The sequence below is a fragment of the Mesocricetus auratus genome, unplaced genomic scaffold (assembly GCF_017639785.1).
Source record: "Mesocricetus auratus isolate SY011 unplaced genomic scaffold, BCM_Maur_2.0 Super-Scaffold_100009, whole genome shotgun sequence".
Taxonomy (NCBI): Eukaryota; Metazoa; Chordata; class Mammalia; order Rodentia; family Cricetidae; genus Mesocricetus; species Mesocricetus auratus.
In genome coordinates, this window is record NW_024429193.1 from 32537793 (window position 1) to 32560408 (window position 22616).

The window sequence follows — 22616 nt, forward strand, 5'->3', positions numbered from 1 at the left end:
TCAGCACCTCTATAATTAGTCTGAAGTCTGAGAAAAATACAAATAAAAATTGACTTTGGAAACACTTTGGACATAATTTTTACATCACCGTTAAGGTGTGTTACCATTCCATTTGGGCATTATGATGGTGATGTCAGAATGTTTACAGCACACTGGTTCTAAGCAGTTTTTCCAGGATTTATGTGGGAGAAGCTTTGATTCAGAGAGGAAGCACAAGACGTAGTGCTGGGGAAATGGAAACAGCCTTTGGCATTAAATGGAGGTATCAGGTGTGCTGTCCTAAGCCAAGGCTGGCGGCTGCACTAAAACTTGTCTTAACTGCATGTATAAGCAAGCAGTCAGCCTCCATGGCTGCAGTGAGTGTCACATGGGCACTGTGTGCACATGCTTTACTGGTTAGGAGCGAATTAGTGCTGGTGTATGGTCAATTGACTGCACTTTAAGAAAAACAGTTTTGCAAGCACAGCTTAGCTGTGCATATCTGGTCTGCTAAAAGCACCTTTTGTGCAGACAGAGCACTTTAGCCATAGCATTTCTGGACAAATAGCTTATTTAGGAGTAAAAATAAATGTTCAGAAAGTGTAGGGAGAAAACAAATTAAGACTGTAGCTAGAGGATTAAAGAAGGCAAGTCAAGGGATATTCAGGTTAAGATAACAGCAAATAATGAATTTTCTGACTTACAATGTGTCGCTATTGTTATGTGAGGGTGACTGCTCCTCCGCTCATCAGGCCCTTTAAACTATTCAGTTTGATCATTATTTTCTTAGCTTATACTAAGAATACCTTGACTTAGTATGACCCACAGGATTAACTAGAATATGTATGTCTTTTTCACATGGGTGCACACAGTTGATAGATGTGACTCAGTATCTCGAAGTATTATAGTATAGAGCTATGAACTGACTCAGAAACATCTTCCTATGACAGATGACAGGCAAGCACATCTTAGCCAATGGATTATTTTGAAAGCATGGTTGGAATGCTGACATCCTTAGGCCTCCTAGAGCCAGCCTTCTAGAGGTCAGGAGGTTGAGGCAGCTGTGATTCTGTGATTGAGCATGCCTCTGGACCCCCTCTGTCTTGCCTTTTGACACGAAAGTCTCTCAACTCAATTATAACAAAACATAACAAAATAAGTTTAAATTCTTCCTTTTCTTGGTTATAGTAATATAAAAGCAAGTTCATAGTCTCTCTCATAGGCTAGCAATTCATTAGGAACCAAAAGTTTTCTTCTAGGCTGATGGCCAGATATACAGTATATATCAGAAAATATTACCCATGGAAGAGATTTATTAGCAATGCCTTTAAAAACTGAGACAGGATGCGAGCTCCAAACCATCCTGGTCTACATAATGAGTCTCTGTCTGAAAACAAATGCAAAAGGTCTTAAAGATTTTAATGAGCAATATGTATATCTTCTAAATAGGATGTTGAGTGACTATAAATGAATGCTATTTATAATCTTTAACTGAGTATAAAAGTGATGTTGTGGCAGTAAATGGGATATTTATTGACCCCATACCCAACCCCAGATACAGGATCTCACTGTACAACTTTAAGGTTGGCCTTGAGCTCACCATTTTCTTGCCTCAGTCTACATCTTCTCAGTCTTGAGGCTATGGACATGCGCCATTGCACCATATTTAATTGGTTGATTTTTATAGCAGTGTCCTCTGTGCTATAAAATTGCTAGTGTCCAAAGTGTACAAAGGAGAGAAGAGAAAACAGAAATTAAGTACCTCATTATATCACTATATCTATAGTGCAAAGTAGCAACATTTTTGTGGGCTGGTCTAGAATATTTTCGAAGTCAATACCAGAAAAGTTCCCATGCTTTTTCAGCATGTATGGCAAATGCAGTGTGACTGGAAATTGCATGGTCACAAATATCAATAGCAAGAAAATATTACACAGTCTCATAATTTGTAACTTAGGGCCATCTTTTGTGGAAGTCATTTTTGATTAAAATATAATTTAAATATTTGAGTAGTTATGAGTTCTACACTGACTTTAAAAATAAACCATCTGTAAAGTACATCTTTCATAGAAAAAAAAAAGAATAGCTGTGCAGATGAGAGAGACATGAAGCTCGCTTGAGGCAGCCTGTGCTCTGTTCATGCAGGATTGCTCAAGATAAGCATTAAGTATTAGCAGTCAGTTTCTACTTTTGTCCCTGTGGCTCTGACAGCATGCCTCTTTTCGGAATGAGTCCATTGTGTTTAAAAATATGTCCATTAGCTGGTTAAATTATTGATTAGGCTTTTAGTTCCCCTAAAATGTGAAGATGGATGGAACACAGGGGAAGAATTCCAATGGCTCATCTTACGGGCTTTGGCACTGAACTCATAATTGTCGTAAAAAGGATAATTTAGAGTTTTCTTTTATTCTAAATGCAGGCCATAACCACACAAAGACAGTGACCATAATGTTATACTTATCACTGCCAACTTGAATGCAATGCTAAATCATTTAAACCCAATGACAGGATTGCTGGTTATGATTGCAACATTCTTACCTTTTCAGTTTGGGGCAATTAGTGTCTTGGTAAAAGTATTCATCTATAAAATTACCCAAAGTTAAGAAAATTGGCCAAACCCTAGGTAATATTGTTCTATTATTCAACATAAAGATTGAGATGACCTTGAGGTCCGCTACTTAGAATTAATAGTGTACTTGTCAAAAATGAAACAAACATTGTAATCCTTGGCTACTGTTTTGTCTTTTCTTAATGCATTATGCTGGAGGAAGTAATGTTGATTTACTAAGAAAACTCTACAAAGTGGTTTTATGTTCATTATTCTTTTGCTTGTCCAATTGTTTGAATAAAAATCTATCCTCATTTAGGAAACAACAACAATGAGGCTTGGAGGCCTACCTGAAGTCACAGGGAAAATGCCAGCAAATCCAGCAACCAGATCCAATGTATACTTATATACTTGTGAGGTGGGTAAATATCATGTCAAGTATTCAAAGAACGGCAAAGCAAACTTAAATTAAAGTCAAAAAAAGTCTGGGAGTCCAGAATCGGTTCACTGTCATATGCTGTGTGTCTACCAGAACTCTGCCAACAAGTTTGTTGAAATTCCTTGGATTTTTATTATTTCTGTTTGTATCATTATAATTCTCAGTGATTTTTCTGTAGCAACTAATAATGTATCAATTGTGAAGTTTTCTTAAAATTCAGTCATGTAAAAGGTCACTTATATAGCTTTAGGAATGTGGGCAATTAAAGATTTAAAGTCTGCATCTAAAAGTACACAAACCTTTCAGCTTACTACAGACTTTAAACACTTCAAGATAATAAATATTGGAGTTGAAAATACTTATCCCATGTAATAAGATTTTGTATCAGCCACATCTCAAACACAGACCAAGGTTATAGAAAGGGAAAGCAACTCCTTTCTTCTCTATTCAAAGAAATATTTCAATTATTTAGAAAAACTTTTCAAGGTATGTTAACTAAAAGTGACTCTTGGAAGGAGAAAAGCGACAAAGAGAAAGAGGAGAGAGCAAGAAGGAAGAAAGTTGAGGGAGAGGATAAAGCACAGGAAAAACTTAGAATCAAATGTGTTGATCAGGAGGGAAAAAATGGGCTTCTGAATGTGACTTTATGCATGCCTTTAAGTCTCCACTCAGAATTAACCTCAGTTATTGATCTTACTCAGGCTGCTTCCCTTGCCAGAGGGGCTTTTGTGTTCCATGTGACTTTCCCTGTGGTTTCATCTAAGATGTGCAATGCCACAACCATTCATATTTAATCACTGCTCCTAGCTGGTGCTTGAACATTCCATACCCTTGACTCTTCAAAGGAAATCTTTTCTTCTGTAGGTGAAAAACTAAACTTTTTAAAAAATTTGGAACAAATTTAATGAAAAAATGACATATCCATATCACACACACACACACACACACATATTCACTGTAGAAGTATGAAAGTATCCAAAAGTGACCTTGAGCCAATGTAGTAATTCATTCACATTGTTTGGCTTTGCAACAATGGGAGGTTAAAGACTTGATTCTGGAATAAAAATGCCTGGCTGTGAGCACTGGTACCCTGAACCACAGGTTTCTATATTAGCTAAATGAAAACAGTAACCTAGCTTTCAGGTGTGTTCTGATACTTAAATGATCTATTATATATGAAAATAATTTATAAATGGAAAACATGGCAGGGAAGACATCACACATGTTCAAATAAGGTAAATTTGGAATATAATAACACACTGTATATGGATTCCTTTCAGAGGTTTTAATTACCTGCAGTCATCCACACACGGTAAGAAAATATTAAATGGAGAATTCCCAGAAATAAATAATTAATGATATTTAAATAATATTTATTATAAGTGTATTATCAATTGTTCTGTTTTATTATTATCCCTTAATATGTCTAATTTACAAGTAAATTTTGTCATATATAAGTGTGTATGGAAAGCAGTATGATTTACATGATGATCCAGGAATTGTTGAATGCAACTCCATCGATTAACGGCTTCTATTGTAGCTATTGTGTCAAACACATCTGAATTATTTGAATTATATTTTATAGATAGTTGCTTTTATAAGCAAATTCAATAATTTGTAATTTGGTAAATTCAGTAATCTGCAATTATCTGTGTATATTACAACCCTTGGCAATTTCTAGTTAAGACAAAACATTAAATATGTGGGTCCCAGTGTGAAAATGAATAAGTTAGATCCCTAGCACATGAGGCTATTGTTCAGTTTTGAAGCTGTTTGTGAATAAATTCAGGTTTTATCCACCAGACTCATCATGGAAGGATGTAGTTAAAAATCAATATAGGAGGCCATTGTTAACTGTAACCTCTGTTTCAATTTAAAAGCACCATGAGTGCATTTGGAATTAGATAGGACTCAGGAGTAGTATAATGAGGTGGACTCTTTCTTTTTTTGGGGGACAACATCTCTACTATATCACATATTTGTGTGGTCCTTCATAGTGTGTTCCTGCGCCTTCACATGAGAAGCGACGTTCTTTGCATAAGAGTGCTCTACTGCTGTCAACCACTGTTGTAGGCTCACTTATAAAACACAGGTACATGATAGGTGTGCAACAACAATGCATCGACTGGGCAAATGTCTCCTTGGTAACATACGCTTACTTTTTTTTGCCAGCAGCAAATGTGGAATAACTTAATTGCTTTCCAATTATTCTCCTAACTCTAAGGACATGAGGGAGAAAACAAAACATTCTATCCCACAACCCTGAAAACAGCTGGCATTTAATAGGACAGAATGAATTGCTAAATTACATTTTTTATTTGTGTTTTCCATTTCTGTGATCAGTCTAAATGCAGCAGAAGTTCTATTCTGTATTTGATTATTTACCAGCGTTCCCGTTTTTCAGTCATAATATTTGGTTAGTGAATTATTAACAAATCAGGACTGTTTTGATTCAGGACTGACTAGCGTGTAAACACTGATCTTCCTGAATAGAGAAGCTGGGCAAGAGCTTCATCAAAGCAGCAGTAAATAGGGCAGCTGTTGTAACAGAGAACAGAAGGCCCCTGATGGATCTCATCAAGCAGGGCCTCTACTTCCCATTTTTCTTCTAAGTTAATAGAGGCTTAAGTCATTAAAAGGCAACATATTTGCAACTGAATCACTATGCCATGCATTTGTGTTGTGTTTTTCTGTATTAGGCAAATTGGAACTGAGACTGTAGGTGTTATGATTTTGAACATAGACCACTGAGTTTTCTATGATGGAGGACTGCCACTGTTGCTTTCCATCTGAGCTACTGGCATTACTTGTTTGTATGTTTTTATGTTTGTTTGCTCAAAAGACCAGATTTTCTTTCTAACAGTACTGCCATAATGCCACCTAAAAATCACTAAAGAGCGAGTGCAGTTGCCTAGGAATGATCCTAGGTAACGCAACCACTGGGTGGAAAAAATATGCACACATAGTAGGGTTGAACTGGGTTTTGTCAAATAAACACTCATCTCTCAATGTACTGAATAATCAATGCATTCACAGATATCTATTAAATGATTTTTATGCATCTAACAGTCTATTAGAAATAGAGATATGACACTGAGTACATTATGTGTGTTATTTGCTTAGAAGAACTTAAGGTATGATGGGAATACAAAGTAAAATAGTGAACACCCTGTGATATGCAGGTCCTGGGTTAAAGCATCAGGGCAAATGGCTTCTTGAGCAAAGAAGTATGAAATTAGGAACAGAGGCTATGTGGGAAACATCAGGCCAGAACACATGTCAGAAAAGGAATGGATGGCATGGTGCTGTGGTCAGGTGACAAGAGAAGGCAGATTTCAGAGGCAGTGAACAAGCAGGACAGTCTAGAAATTAAAGTTGGCAAAACATGGTACATGTAAAGGGAAGGGTCACAGGAAACAGTGAGAGATCACTCACATTGCGCCCTAAAATTCTTAAGTAGTTTGTTATTTAGTCACAGGCACAGAAAAGAACCATTTAATTATTTAAGTAGGGGAATGATAGGAATACATTTTATAAACAAAAACTCTCATTACTGCTTTATAAAAAAGAGGGGAAACTATAGGTTTAGGAAGATGTTGGCACATAGTTGAAAAGTAATAATGATATCTTAACTGTAACAACAGAAAAAAAAGAAGAATTAAACAGTTTCAAAAGATAGTAGGATCTTGAATATCTAGTGGTCTGTGAATAAAATCTCCAATGGTTTGCACTTGATTAGCTATCTGGGATGAAAAGAAAAGTCAGAGTTGATATGCAACTCTTTGGCTCAGGTAACCTGATGGAGCCTCAAAAACTTTGTAACCATTGTAACAGGTGAGATACCTGTGCCCTGTGATGTGACTCTCAGTTATTGAGACAATGAGCTGCAGAGTTTAAGCTGGAGGGATCCAAGAAAGAGATTCACACAGTGTTATAGTTTTAATCTTTATCAATTTGTCTCCTCATTTTCATTTTTAAAGAAGTAGAAGATTTGTGAGCTTAGGTGGCCTTTCTAACATCTTCCTTGGAAGTGTAAATAATGGAGGGCTAAGAACAAACCTAGGAGGTAACAGGGGAAGCCTAGAAGCATATTGTGTCCACTCTTGAAAGTTCAGGTGAGCCCCTGTATATGTATACAGACTCAAGTCTACAGTGCCCTGGTCTTGGCCAGTTGTTGGTCTACAGTAACCAGAGGTGTGGAGTTGCTCCAGGAGCCCCCTAAATCAAATCTCAACTACCTGTCTCAATAAGTCAATAAAAGAGAAATGATGATGAAAAACAGCAAAGAACTCTCATCAAGGTAGTCACTTAGCAAAGAGAAACATACAAAGCGTCCAGTAATCTCAAACAGTTTTAAATATATTAAAATGAACTTTAAGTTAAATAGAAAAGAATTAAGTCAAGCAACCCTAGTAAAGAGGGTGTGGTTGATCACTGCCTCAGTTCAGGGTCTACAATGTAGTACGAAGAAGTTCTTAGTGCCATTAATGGTCAACATTGTTTCTTCTACATGATCACTTCTGCTCTAGTGTCCAGTTGTACCCTTGTAAATAACTACAATCTGTAAGTTTAGGGGTGTAGGTGGACTACCCTATACCATTTTGTTTTTTCTAGGATCTAAGTTATCTGAAAGTTTAGGACAGTAGCTTATCTCTGAGCCTTCAGCCTGGAAAGAGGATGGGTTAGAGAGACATGCCTGCAATGATGAGCATGTTGATCTACAGAGGTGAGCAGGTGACCCAAAGTGAAGGAGACAGGCACAAAATGAAGGCAGTGATGCCAAGCTTTCATCACTTTTAGTTGCCGTGTAGATGCAAGTGATAAGTCAATGCTTTTTATCAAGGCAACCTCTAAGTGCCTGCTTCACTAAATGGCATTGAAGAAGACTGACACATTACTTGGACACATTTTATTTCCATAGAACTCCCATACCGCCTAACCACTCAAATGTCAGAAGAGCCTTCTGATAAATGCCAATGCTGAGGAGAGTGATATGCAGTGCGTACTTCTCAGAAAAGAAGAAAACCTTCTTTTCCTGTTGCACTACACTTCCTTCTGCTGATTGGTGTGTTGTGGTGAAGAAAGGAGAAAAAGGATTATTAGATTACAATTCAAATTTAAATTAGATAGAATGCATTTGAAAATATTTTTTCTTATCAATCAAGCTCATGGGAAACCATATGAGTTTCTTGAGGGTCAGTAATATTCTGAGCTGTTTTGCATGTAAGTATGAACAGAAGGAGCTCCCCCAAGGTGAGGGTAGTGAATGAATGATTCATGAGTGGAATCAATATGACCATGGAAAGAAAATGTGATTCTAAAGAGATGTAAATCAGATTGCTCAAAATTAAAGTGCAAAGAGAATTGCACTTGCATGTGCACACGCAAACACACACATACCTACATCATGAAAAAGGTTAAAAAAAGAACAAAATATCCGACACTGTGAAAACACATTAAAAATATAGCATATTTACAATGAAAGGATAAGGAGAAAGAAAGCAAGGGACAGAACATTCTTTGAAATGTTAGTTACTGAAGTTTCTTTGTAAGTAATAACACAAACAATAGTGGCTCCAGCAAAGTCGGGGGAAAGCATTTTACCTAGAGGTACAAAGATGCAAATTACATTGTATGTTTTCATGAGAAACAGTGTTAACATAAGAGAGAAGAATAATAACATATAAAAACAAGAACCACCAATCTAGAATCCTATGTCTGACAAAATTTCTTTCAAAAGTAGAGTTCATTCATTTATGTCCAATCAAATTCTGCTGTGTTCATGCACTGTTTTTTCCCACATACTCATTTGTCAATCAGCAATTAGGCTGGTCCCATTTTCCAGCTGTTTTGAAAGAGACAACACTAAGTACGGATGTGCACATATCTCTATGGGAGGACATAGAAATACTTGGTTTATATACCTGTTGTGGTTTGAATAGGCATGGCTCCCATAGACTCATGTGTTTGAGTGTTTGGCTCACAGGGAGTGGCACTTTTAAGAGGTGTGGCCTTGTTGGAGTAGGTGTGGCTTTGTTGGAGGAAGCCACTGTAGTGTCACTGTAGATGTGGATTTGAAGTCATATATACTCAAGCTATGTACAGTGTGGCACATGACCACTGCTGTTGCTTGTGATCAAGATGTAAAACTCTCAGATCCTTCTCAAACATCTTGTCTGTCTCCATGCCACCTTGCTCCCCGCCATGAAGCTAATGGACTAAACCTCTGAATTGTAAGGCAGACCCAATTAAATGTTTTCCTTTGTAAGTATTGTTGTGGTCTTGGTATCTCTTTACAGCAATAGAAACCCTAACTGGACCCAACAGTAACACAGCTGGGTCATAAGGCAGTTTTATTTTCAGGTCTCTGAGGAACTTCCATACTGATTTCCATAGTGGCTACATGGGTTTATACATATAGCAGTGAATATGTTTTCCTTTTCCCCACATTCCCACAAGCATTTGCTATCATTTATTTTCTTCCTGATAGATATTCTAATTAAAGTGAGAAGAATCTCAATACAGTTATAATTTACATTTCCCTGACAGCTAAGAATATTAAGTCTTTTATTATTATTTATTGGCTACTGTGCCCCTTCTTTCTAGACTCTCTGTTCACTTCATTAGCCAAATCACTTATTCAAAGTTTTGTTTTCTTTTGTTTTTGGTGTTTCACTTTGGCAGTTCTGTATATATTTTGGATATTAGCTTTCTACCTGAGGTATTTGCATTGATTCCTCCCATTCTGTAGGCTAATGAATTACTTTGATATTTGGTTTGCTGAGCAGAAGATTTTTGCATATATGTCATCCCATTTATCAATTCTTTGTACTGGAGCTCTTTTCAGAAAATCACACCTATGTTTCTACCTTCAAGTATTCTCCCTGTAGTTAGTTTCCTCTGGAAGTTTCAGTGGTTTAAGCTTTATATTCCATATCTTTTGTGCAGGGTTAGATATATGGGTATGATTTCATTTTTTTTACATGTAGATACAAAGTTTTCCCTGAATCATCAGTTGTGGAAAATGTTTTGCCTCAATGTGTGTTTTTAAGTCAAAAAATGAGGTGACTGTAGCTGTATAGGTTTGTTTCTGGATCTCCAGTTCATTCCATTGTCTTACATACCTTCTTTTGAGTTAGCACCATGTCGTCTTTGTCATACTACTATGGCTCTGTAGAATAATTCAATATTAACTGTTGTGAATCCTCTAACACTGTTCATTTTGCTTAATATTCCTTTGCTTATTTGGGTGTCTTTGTATTTCACATGAAGTTTAGGATATATATTTTCCAATTTTGTAAAGAATGTCACTGGGATTTTGATTTAAGTAATTGAGTGGAACTGGAAATTATTATATTAAGTGAGGTGAACTAGATTCACCAAAACAAATATCACATTTTCCACAAGAGAATACATGTGACATGAAAGTTGAATGGGGGTTCACGAGAGGAGAAATAGGGACAGGAGCCATGGGAAGAGGAAGAAGGGGACCTGGAGCAGTGGGGGAAGGGGAGGATGGAGGGAAAGTAAGGGAAGATCAACAAAATAGAAGTTTATATGAAATTATGAAAGTGCCACAGTGAAATCCATTGCTTTTTGTGGTAAAAAGAAACCCACAGAAGCAACTAACCTGAGCAAGTGGAAGTTCATGGACTTCAGACTGGCATCTGGGGAACCAGCATAAGACATAGCTAGGCCGCCTGAATGTGGGTGTCAGTTGGGGGCCTATGCACAGTCTATGAGGCCACTGGCAGTGGACCTAGTATTTACACCTAGTGCATAAACTGGCTGTTGGAGCCCATTCCCTATGGAGGGATACTCTCTCAACCTAGAAGCAGAGGGGAGAGTCTTGATCCTGCCCCTTATGATGTGATAGACTTTGATGATTCACCATGGGAGGCCTCACTCTCTCTGAGGAGAGAATGGGGGTAAGATGGGTAAATTCTGGGTGGAGTGGGAGGATGGGAGGGAGAGGGAACTGGGATTGATATGTAAAATAAGATTGTTTTTAAATTGAAAAAAAAAAGTGAAATACAGAAATGGTAATCAGACAGAAAAAAAGTAAAGGACAGCATTATGGTAGAGTACTACCAGTATTCTAGAGTACTATCTAACATATGGGAGGCCCTGTGTTCAATTCCCAGCAACCTCTAGCCTCCCTCCCTACAAAACAAAAAGAGAAAGGCATAAGATAAGTAAATATTTTCTGAGACAAAAATAAAGGAAAATCTCTCCCAGGCTACTTATGAAAAATAAGAATTTTCAAAACACATATTTTGTTGTTTGGATCAGAAGGTGCATCTGGTCCTCTCTGTCCACCAAACTTCATTCCATCCAAGCCATTTCCAACTCTAGGCTAACCCACTGTCATATCCTTTCTTTTGCCCCAACCTATAGTAGTATATTATTTATGATTTATTAAAGCTTGACTAAGGATTCGGAAATGTAAAGTCAGCGTCAAATTATAGAGATCAGGCAGTGGGATACACACTCTTTATCCCAGCAGTCAGAAGCTAGGAGGTGATGGTACACACCTTTAATTCTAAAATTGAGGATTAAGAGGTAGACGATCTCTGTGAGACCAAAGCCACCCAGATCTACACAAGTTTGAGTCAGTCTAAAAAAGAATTATAGTTCCCACCTTTAATTCCAGCACTAGAGGGATATAAAAGATAGGAGCCAAGAGTCAGTAAGAGATATTCATTCTCCAGCCACATTTAGGAGAGGTTACAGTCTGAAGGTTGGTGAGGATCAGCCCAATCAGTCTGAGGTAGAGGTAAGTGGCTAGTGGCCAGTTGCTTTGCTTTTCTGATATTCAGCTTGAAGTTTTCATCCCAATATCAGTCTCGGGATCATTTAGTTTTTGTGTTTAACCAACCCATTCTGTCTGTATCAGACCTACAAATAACAAAAGTGGCCCACATGCCTAGATCTGATTGCAAATATACAAACAATATGAAACATCAAACAAGAATCTTCTCTCCAAACATGGTATGTACTCACTCAGATATGGATTTTAGATATGGATCAGGGGAGTGCCAGCATACAATCCCACTGCCAGAGAGTCTGGGAAACAGAACCTTCATCCAGCGACTGATGGAAGCAGAGGCAGACACCCACAGCTAAACACTGAACTGAACTCCTGGAATCCAGTGAGAGAAAGGGAGAACTGATGAGCAAAGGAGTTAAGACTGGACTGGTTTAACCCACAGAAACAGCTGACCTGAACAAGGGGGGAGCTCTTGGACCCCAGATTGGTGGCTGGGTGGACAGCACTGGACTGACCCAGACCCCCTGAATGTGGGTGTCAGTGAGGAGGCCTAGGTAATCTATGGGGCCTTGGGTAGTATTTATCCCTAGCATGCAGACTTTGAGTTCCCATTCCCCAGTGAGAGATGATCTCTCAGCCTGGATTCTTGTGGGAGGGCGTAGGCCCTCCTCTGGATGAAATGACAGACTCTGAAAATCCACCATGGAGGGCCTCACCCTCCCTGGGGATCTGAGAGGAAACTGGGTGGGGGACTGAGAGGCATGATGGGGAGGATGAGGAAGGAGGGGAGGGAGTGGGAACTGGGATTGACATGTGAAGCAAGCTTGTTTCTAACTTAAATAAAAAAGGAAGAGGGAAAAAAAAAAGAATCTTCTCTCCAAAGCCTATGAGTACTGCAGCTATATTTGTAAATAAGAATCATCAAGATGAACACCAGCACACAAAACTTAATAGAAAAACTGTAACCTTCATCAAAGAACCCAGGGGTTTTAAAGAAGACACAAATAAAAAGCTCAATAAAATTAAGGAGACCTAGTTTAAGGAGAATAAACTCCTGAGTGATACCCAAGAAAGCACAAAGATACAGCTGATGAAAGGACAAAGACAATCCAGGATTTAGACGGAATTTATTCAGGAGACAAAAACACTAAAGAGGTCTCAAACTAAATTGAAAATAGAATTGAAAAGCCAAACACCTAGAAAACTCAAAGGTAAGTTTTCTAAGTAGTATGAATCAAGCAAAAGATAGAATATCAAGACTTGAAGATAAAGTAGAGACCAAATAAGAAAAGGACATGAAAAAAATAGATAAGGAACATATAGGAAATTCTCAATAACATTCTCATTCTCCCATGAGAAGTCAACAAAGCCTGGCACATCAAGTTGAGGCAAGAGCAAGACCATGCCCCCACATCAGGGTTTAGTCAGGCATCCCATAATAGGGAATGGGTGCCAAAAAGCCATGCACCAGGGACAGATTCTGATTTCATGGTCAGGGGTCCCATACACAGACCAGGCTACACAACTGTTGCCCACATGCAGAAGGCCTGGTTCAGCCCCATGCAGGCTCCCCAGTTGTTGGTCTATAATCTGTGAGCTCCCATGAGCTTAGGTCAGCTGTTTCTGCGGGTTTCTCCATCATAATCTTAAACCCCTCTTAATCGCTCCTCGTCTTTGACTGGACTGCTGGAGTGCTGGGTGTTTGGCTATGGACCTCTGTTTCTACTTCCATCAGTTACTGAATAAAGGTTCTATGGTGACAGTTAGTAGTCACCAATCTGATGACAAGGGAAGGTCAGTTCAGGTACCCTCTCCACTATTGTCAGGACAGGAGTCCTGTCTGGGGGCAACCTTGTAGATTCCTGGAAATTTCCACAGCACCAGGTTCCTTCCTAACCCATAATGGCTCCCTCGATTCAAACAACTCTGAGATACCATCTTATACCTGTCAGAATGACTAAGATCAAAAACAGGATGTGGAGAAAGGGGAACCTCAAGACACAACAGTATCATTCTTTGGCATATACCCAAAGGATGCTCAATCATACCAGAAAGACACTTGTTCAGCTATGTTAATTATAGCATTATTCACAGTAGCCAGAACCCAGAAACAGCCTAGATGACCCTAAACTGAAGAATGGATAAAGAAAATGTGGTACATTTATACAATGGTGTATTTATTACTCGGCTGTAAAAAACAATGACATCATGAAATATGCAGGCAAATGAATGGAACTAGAAAAAAAATCATCCTAAGTGAAATAACCAAGGCCAAGGTTGAAATTAAGTAATGGTCTCTCTCTCTCTCTCTCCCTCTCTCTCTCTCTCTCTCTCTCTCTCTCTCTCTCTCTCTCTCTCTCTCTCTGTGTGTGTATGTGTGTACAGGTCTTTTGATTGCATATTATAATTTCTGATTTTGTGGTTTTATGCTTTTTGTTTGTGTATATATGTGTTTCTTGTGTTTTCTCTTTTATGCTTGTTTGTTTATTCTCATCTGTTTGCTTTATTGTTGGCCTGTTTGTTTTCTAAAGAAAGATAAAGAAGGCATGGAGTTTGGTGGGTAGGGAAACCATAATCAGAATATATTGTATGGAACAAAATTATTTAAAAAAATCAAACTAAAAACAAAACCAAGAATATCCAGGTGTAGGTCAAATCCTTTGAATACCTATAGTAAGCTCTTTTCTGCGTGTTTACTATGAAAATTAGCGTATTACAAATATGAAATATGAAGATTTAGGGGATGAGAAAATATGGGTATAAGTGTATCAGTGTCCACATGCATTGTAGACCATAGGATAACCTCAGTTATCAGTCCTGCGCAGCCTTCACCTTGTTTTTCTGTTTGCTTGTTTTTTTCATCTTCCTTCCTTCCTTCCTTCCTTCCTTCCTTCCTTCCTTCCTTCCTTCCTTCCTTCCTTCCTTCCTTTCTTTCTTTCTTTCTTTCTTTCTTTCTTTCTTTCTTTCTTTCTGAAAAGGGTTTCACTAACACGGAACTGAACCTAATGCTTTCTCTCTCCAGCACTGTAATTGCAAATGTGTGCCATCACATCTGCCGTTTTTCATGGTTTGTGGAGATCCTTAGGTTGTCATGTGTATATGGCGAGCACTTTCCTCACTGAGCTTCCCATCTTTAAACGTGATACTTTTAATATAAAGAATGAAGTCAGGAGTGTAGAAACCAACAAGCTTGGAACAATGGAGCATGTAGGACTGAATTGCAAATCATGCAGGAGAGCACAATAATGAACAGTACCAGAACTGTTAAGAAAATACATGTCTTTACATATACCCATAGGGTTCACTACAGAACTGTAGACTGGCAACATAAATTAGCATTTAACTGATGCTATCCAGAAGAGACTGCATGATCATTTGGCACTAAAAGAAGCAGACATCCATGCATTGTTACATTTAATAATTACTCTATGAAATGAAAAAATATAGGTTATTAAATTGGTATCTTAGAACCCTTTAAAAACATATCTCATTTGCCTGTATCCCATTCTGCTCATTTGTTAAGATAGCAAATTTATGCCCCTTTTGTGTAAATTAGCATTTCTACCTTTGGACAGATAGAGAACAAAAGAAATGACATTCTCTCTGCCTACGAATTTCCCACTTGGTTTTCACTGGGTACTCTTGAGCTGATCACTACTGCTTTTATGGTGGCAAAAGAGAGTGATTGTTTTTATCCAGTTGTTGGTCTGATTGTTATCTGATTTCTTATCTGAAGCTATGAGCTCTTCTGTTATCCACCTTATAAGGTTAGTAGACTTTACTTAAACCAGAATTTAATTAAACTTTCCTCATGATGAAAAGTCCCAGGCAGAAATAATACATCTAGAAAGGCTTCATGTTATCCTGTTTAGTCATTATAACTGAAGCCTCAGCATAGCAGTTTACCTAAGCTGCCAAGAAGAGGGCAGGTAGAGGTTAAGATTTTACAAGGCTAAAACTTACAAAATTGCTTCAGTATTGCTTCAGTATGTTAGTGCTCGTTTAACTGATGAGCAGATAGAGATGCTAAAACTAACTGAGTGTGCTAGTTTTCAATAAGCTTTAAACAATTAGGTTTATTGTAGTTTCTGTCTATAGTTAGATACAGTATTATTATCTTATAGTTAATCCACAAATCCTTCCAACACTCACTTTCACTTTTTTATTTTGTTGGTTTCATTACTGTTTACTCATCAATGAGCAATCTGATTTCTTCTGTAGAGAACATGAACCTTCCAGGTAGACAATGCATCTGACATTCCATATATATTTTGATTTTTTTCTTGCTCATGTCTTTGATAGCTTTGGAGAAAAGATTCACTAGTGTATTTCTATATAGGCTTCATTTTTCACATTTTCTTTGTTCTTAATTCATTTTGTCTTTTAGAGCTATTGCTACCTCCTAGTTTTTCCTATACATTTAAGCTTTGTGATGAATTCATGACACCTCCATTCAGACATACGAAGTCATAGCATTCCTTCTAAATAACTCCCATGGTGGTATAAATATGCCTATCTGCATTTTCAAAGCAAATCTAGAGAATGTGTATCTTCAAAAAGCTTATGTGTTTGATCAAAAGTAAAGCTATCCACTTTACTACAACATTGGATATTCATAATCCTTTGTTAGGAAAATGTGGATAGTCTTTCAACTGCCTTCTCAGGGTATTTGTGAATAGCTTATTTCAATATATCCTTTTGGTCCTACTTACTCCAGACAGGTGATGAATATACAAATTACATAACTGAATATTGCTTATCAAATATTAAGGACAAGACAAACAAAGAAGTGGGAAGCAGACCAAGACTGACCTTGAAGAATGTATTTAGTCAAGGACAGAAGCCCACAGTTGTAAAGTGGGTGCTGAACTGGGGCACTCTGGAAGAGACAATAAAACTGGCATTCGTATTAAGTAACAAAATGCTTGAGGTTAGGCTGTACTTGGAGCAAAGCACAGAACTCAAGAGAGGTACAGAAAAGCTGACAATCCTTGCAGAGGTTTATGAAGACACTGAGAAAATACTAACGCTTGAACTTCTTTCAGAAATAGTATATGTTGTTTCCAAACAGTGTGGGGCCACCATGGTCACAGGTTGTCTTGGATGGGACAGAAAAACAGCCCTGGATGGTACATGTAACTCTGCCTTACTTCTGACTCCATTATTTCCTAACTGCTTTTTTTTTTTTCCTCAGGAAATTGATCTTTTGAGAGTCTCACTGACTCTATCTGTAAAGTGGGGAAAATCGTAACAACACCATAATTTTTTTGTTTATTTGGAAAACACTTGGCAGCAGTGAGGGAAAACTGTGAAGTGTGAATATACAATATGTTCACAAGATGGAAAAGAGTTGGGCTTAAGAAAAAATAAACTCCTTCTGGGGGGGGAATTTTATTGCTTTATGTCACCCACAAATTTTTAGGATTTTTTTATTTATGCATACCTCTTTTCCAATATTTTTATGTACTTGTACTCATTTTGAACAGTTAGCAAAAGAAAGCTTTTCTTGTTAAAAGCCTCTTGACATGTACAGTTGTTCATTCAACATCCAGCATTTTCTAGATGAAAAATTTTATAAATTCAATGCAACTCTAGTTTATTAAGATGAGTACAAGAATATAAATAATGTGGAAGGCCCACCTTAATTAAACAATGGCTTATAAATTGGCATTACTTCCTTTACAGGATGTCCTTATGACAAGCCATCCAGTCCAACAAGTACCTCCTCTTAGGAGTCATCACCATCCATACCATCATACACAGTCATTGAATAAAATGCAGGAAATTTCATTTCAACAGTACTAAGAGTTGCTAATCTAATCCCAGGGTGTGATTCCTAGGAAGAGCCAGTTCAAGATTTCTTCAATTGAAACTGCTTTCCCAGTGTCTTCATAACTTTTTTTTTCTTCTTCTTCAGGAATAAAAAGACAGGGTGCTGCACTGAGTCAGTCCTGTGTTCATGTGATGCTCTGCTCTGTCCTCAGGGATCTTTTCCTGTTAATTACCCATCTTAGGATACACACTTGCAAATTTATTCAACCTACTCCTCACTAACACTTTGGCAAAAACCATGTGATCCTTTTATTCTAAAATAGGCTAGGAATTCACTTATGCCCTGGAGCTGTTATGCAAACTTTCTACTACTACCTCCCTGGCACAGAATTCTTTAAATTGCTTCCCTGCTTCCCCTCAGGCTTTGACTCATTACTATTACTATCTTTGTGTTTAGCTTGGGGTTTGACCTCTTTCCTGGAACTCTCTTCTCTTTTGCTAGTCACTAATGACTGTGCGGAGTCTGGTAACCTCTCCCTCTCCATTTGCATTTTCATATTCTAATTTAGTCTTTGTCTCTTCAGCTCTGTTTGAAGGACAACAGACCATACTTTGAAGGACAACAGACCATACAGACTCAACTTCTATCACTGAGCCCAGAATTTATACAGCACCAGCTATCACATTTCCACCAGAAATCATCTCTTTCCACCTCATAGAAACCTTCATTTTTTTTCTCCATCTACTGATGACATCTAAATTGTTTTCATAACTGATTTCTGCCTTGAGTCCTGGGTCATAACCCTGATACAGTCATATGCCAGTTGCTTTTCTTCAAATCAAATATTTTTTCTCATGACTTGCATATACTCTTTTCTCTATATACACTGTAAGAAACATTTTATCTTAGTCATTTTTATCAAACTCTGTAAAACTTTGGTTTAGAACAAAGAATTAAAATCTGTTTGTCTCCCCTACCTTGCAAGATTTTATGTAAGTATTTTAATGCCCCTACTCAGTACAACTATTATTTACAAGAAGGCCCTGCTTCATTCTAGGAATTTAGGGAACTCAAGTAAAAAGTCCCCATCTCCCCCCCTTTTAATTTCCTTTGTTCTGATTCTTTTAAAACTAATCACAAATGTTGTGAGCCTAGGTTCCAGCCAGTGGGGGGGAAGTGGCAGTCATTCTCTGCCCTAGAGTGAAAACCAAGCAATGACTTCTTCTGTTGTCTGCACTTCGGCTTTTGTGAAAAGTGAACACTTAGGTGTGTAGTGACCAGTCCCCCATTTTAGGAGCTATGACAGGCTAACATGGGCTTGCATGTCCTTGCCGCTCCTGTCCTGGTCACTAAGGTCAGATGCCCTCCTCGTGTCAAGGAACCAATCAGAAGTTAGCTGGCAGGGCTGTGCTTTACAGCTCTGGGTGGGCACAACAGTGACCTGCAGATCATAGCAACTGCCCTGGGAGGGCCTATGGGCCATAACAACCAGTTGACCAATCAACACAGGGCAGGTCACCCAAACCTGGAAGAGTACCAATCCTGAGACTATTTCATACCTCTAGACACTCCCCTGACGCTGCCCTTTAAGGTCCCTGCCTCGAGGTTGCTTGGGGTCTTTCTCAAGCCATTCGCCATGGTGGCAGGGTGAAGGACCTGAGCTATTGGGGTTAGCTCGTTAAACATCTACATTAAAAGACTCTTTGCTGTTGCATCGAAATGGGCATCTTGGTGATTTTGGGGTTCAGAATTTGAGCACAAAAGATGGAGAATAAAGTTTTGCCTTGTTGAAACACCTCAAATGGAGCAGTACTCTCTATCTTTGGGACTCTAGCTTTTTATTTTTTCTAGTAACATCTACCTAGTTTAACTTCGGGAAAGTCAACCCCTGCTTCAAGCCTATGAGCAATTGAAGCATTGCGCTGTCTCCTAAAAAGCACTGCATGGTTTCCTTGGACTTCTTCATACATATCTGTGGGAATTTTTATTACACTAAACACATCATCTAAAATTGTCAATTTGTAGGAGAAATGTGTGAACACAGACAAGTTTACCTGGTGTACCCTAATATTTTCCCTACTAGACTTGGAGCTCCTTGGAGTAGGGATAGTTTTTGTTCTATTAGAGCCTCCTGCTAATCCCTGCACAGTCCAGAAAACCCCATTCCTGTCTCGTTCTCTCTCCAATCCTTGACTTGACTACTCAAAGTATCTCTAAACAAAGAAAAGGCTCCAATAAAGCCCAGTTCCTCGTTCTTGGCTTCTTCTCCTGATACCACCAGCTGCCTAAGTCACACACCACCCCTCAAGTACTCATCTTTGGATTGTACTTGGGGACAAGCTTGGTTTATGGCCAACAGGTCATTAATTACCCTTTGCCTATAGTCTAGAAAATCTCACTGCCTTGGTTCAGGCACTTGACTTCTCTGGCCTCCTTATCTGAGACCAGTGAATCTGCTCATTAATTGCTTTGCTTAATATGGCTATTTTATAATTTTTCAATTCGGTTTGATCTGGATCACTGAATCAGTAAAGAAACATTATGGGTAGTGGGGGCAGAAATTCTATTAGTTTTGTTATTTTAAAATGACCAAGACATTTACATTTATCACTTAATATTTATTTATAAAATGTGAAATTTTATAATGAATAATAGGCATATTGTTTAAACAGAGATATGTTGTTAATAATGTACTACTATGTTTTTTTCAACTATGGTGATAACAATATTTACTTTGAAACATTAAACACATGAAGTGAATACAACTTGTTTGTGTTGTACTTTGTTATCTAGATGTCTTAAGTCATTTTAAATTTACTTTTATATTTTTGATATATTTTCACTATGTCATTCTGGCCGGCCTTAAACTCACAGAGATCTTCTTGCCTCTCTGCCTCTGTCCTTGCCTCCTTGGTACTTCATTATTTCCTTCTTTTGTGTAAGAATTACATGTCAATAGTCAATACTTTTTAACATAAAGCATTTCGTGTTGTTATATATTCTCTCTTTTTTTGTTATTGTCCTTTTCACTGTGACAGAATATGTGATAGAAGGAAAGGAAGAGAAGAATTTGTTCTGACTTGGGATTTCAGAGGGTGTAGACCATCATGCTGGTGAAGGTATGGAAGCTGAGACTGGGTCCATGGTAGTGGCTGATGGTATGTTAGACAGTTGGGGAGATATTAGCAGGATTACGGACTGAAATCCGAGATGGAGCCCTCCTTCATAATCGACAGCCTGTAAAAGCAAGGATTGCAATTGCAGGACACTATTTCTTGGCCATGGGTATGGGATCCTAGTTCTGTGAGGAGAGTTGACAGCCTGAACTGCCCACAAGTTCATGGTAACTAAGTCTAGTTTCAGAAACCTTAAGCCTTGCAAGATTATTATACAGCGAGAGACTTTCTGATAAACAACAGAAGCATAACATGGCCCTTTTCTGTAAAGGTCAGATGGAATAGGCTTGTCAAACATTTGTTCAGGAAAATACCCCTCAGGAAAAGCCGTCTGTTCTGGACATCTTAGAAATAGTTTGCCTGCGCCAAAAAGGGAAATTGATCAGTGGTCTCTTGCCATTTTCCTTTCCCCTTTGGTTCCCATTGTCCTTCTTACTCTTTGAGAATATGCTTGTTTCTACACTGTGAGAAACTCTGCTTATCTTTTTCTCTGTACTCTGTGTCCTGTGAGTTCATTTTGATAGAGAACAAAGGTCTCAGGAACAAAGCTGAGTCCTCAGAGGGGTCCCAGTGACATCTGTTGGTGTTTGTGCCTGAGAGTGATTGAATTTCTCCTTCATCTTCCTCACAATAGGGCATGGACTCCTCTTCCTTTGCTGGACATATGGGATTTATCTGCTTCATTTGCTTGTACTTCTTCCCTTGATACTAATAGCAATAGCTACCCTTATTTGATATTTCTCAAGTAACCCTGTTGCCATCTGATAAGATCTACATGTTTCTTATATAAGATTAATGAAGTAGTACCAGACTTCAAATGGTAGGCTATTTTGATTTTTGAGGTACTTATTTTGCAAAACATCCTATGTCTTGAAGGAGACTCCCCTTGTGGCTATTAGCTTCTGAAACATGGCTAACACATGCAATTACTCCTATTTGGATTTCCTCCTGAATTCTCCAGATACTTGTAAGAAAGAAATTCCTGTTATAAATGAGAGAGACAATAGTATTTTATTATGTATAAAAAGACAAAATTAAAGGAAAATATTTTATGTTTAATCAAGATAATTGATTATAGTTTATGCTGAGTCTGTCAAGCGCTTCACTGCTTACAAAACATCCTTAACAGAACAATTTATTTAAAAATATGTTTTTGTTCATTTTTATCAATTTAGTTATACAATAGCTAAATTTAAACCAGTATTCATTCTTCAAGACTAGTTAATTGAGCCTCTTGGTGTTCAATAGAAAGACCTAGAGGTCAAGCCCAATGAGGATAAAGAAGCAAGAAGAACAGTCTTGCCTCAGGTAAGCCAGGTTTCAGGGGCAGAGGGTTACATCTAAAAGTATTATAGAATCTTGGTGAGTTGCACATCCTTTTGATCATAGGGACCACAGATTCCACAAAGACAAAGAGAAGGGTAATTGTGTAAGGAAATGTCTTCAATACTCCTTGTAGAGTGTTATCTTCCTGCCAGTCTGGTTCCAGAGCCGCATCAGTCCCAAGTGAACACTCAGGAGGTTATATTAATTATGAAGCTGTTGGCTGTTTGCTTGTTTCTTACTGGCTAGCTCTGACTTAAGTATTTAACCCATAATTGTTAATCTAAGTATTTCTCTTACTGGAAAAGGGTCCAGACCTCATACTCCTCTGGCTGCCTACATGGTGTCTCTCTGCCTCTCTTTCCCAGAATTCTCCTCAACTCCTAGTTACACCTATCTTGCTTCCCTATTGGAAAACAATGTTTTATTCAAACCAATCAGACACATTTTTATGAATGACATCTCCCAACAACTCCTAAAGATAATTCCACATGTTCAAGACCCTGCGCCATCATAGTGTGCGAAGTAACCCCTAAAGAATCTTGTTGGCCTGAAAAGAACAAAAATAAAAAAGAAAGCTGAACTTTAGATACGTACATGCCTTTACA

The 22616-nt window shown here is 38.1% G+C and overlaps 1 protein-coding gene across 3 annotated transcripts in view; it reads right to left on the reverse strand.

Moving 5' to 3' along the window:
- Ndst4 (N-deacetylase and N-sulfotransferase 4) overlaps positions 1-22616 on the reverse strand; it is a 300475-nt gene that overhangs the window by 47400 nt on the left and 230459 nt on the right. The gene's annotated exons all lie outside the window — the stretch shown is intronic.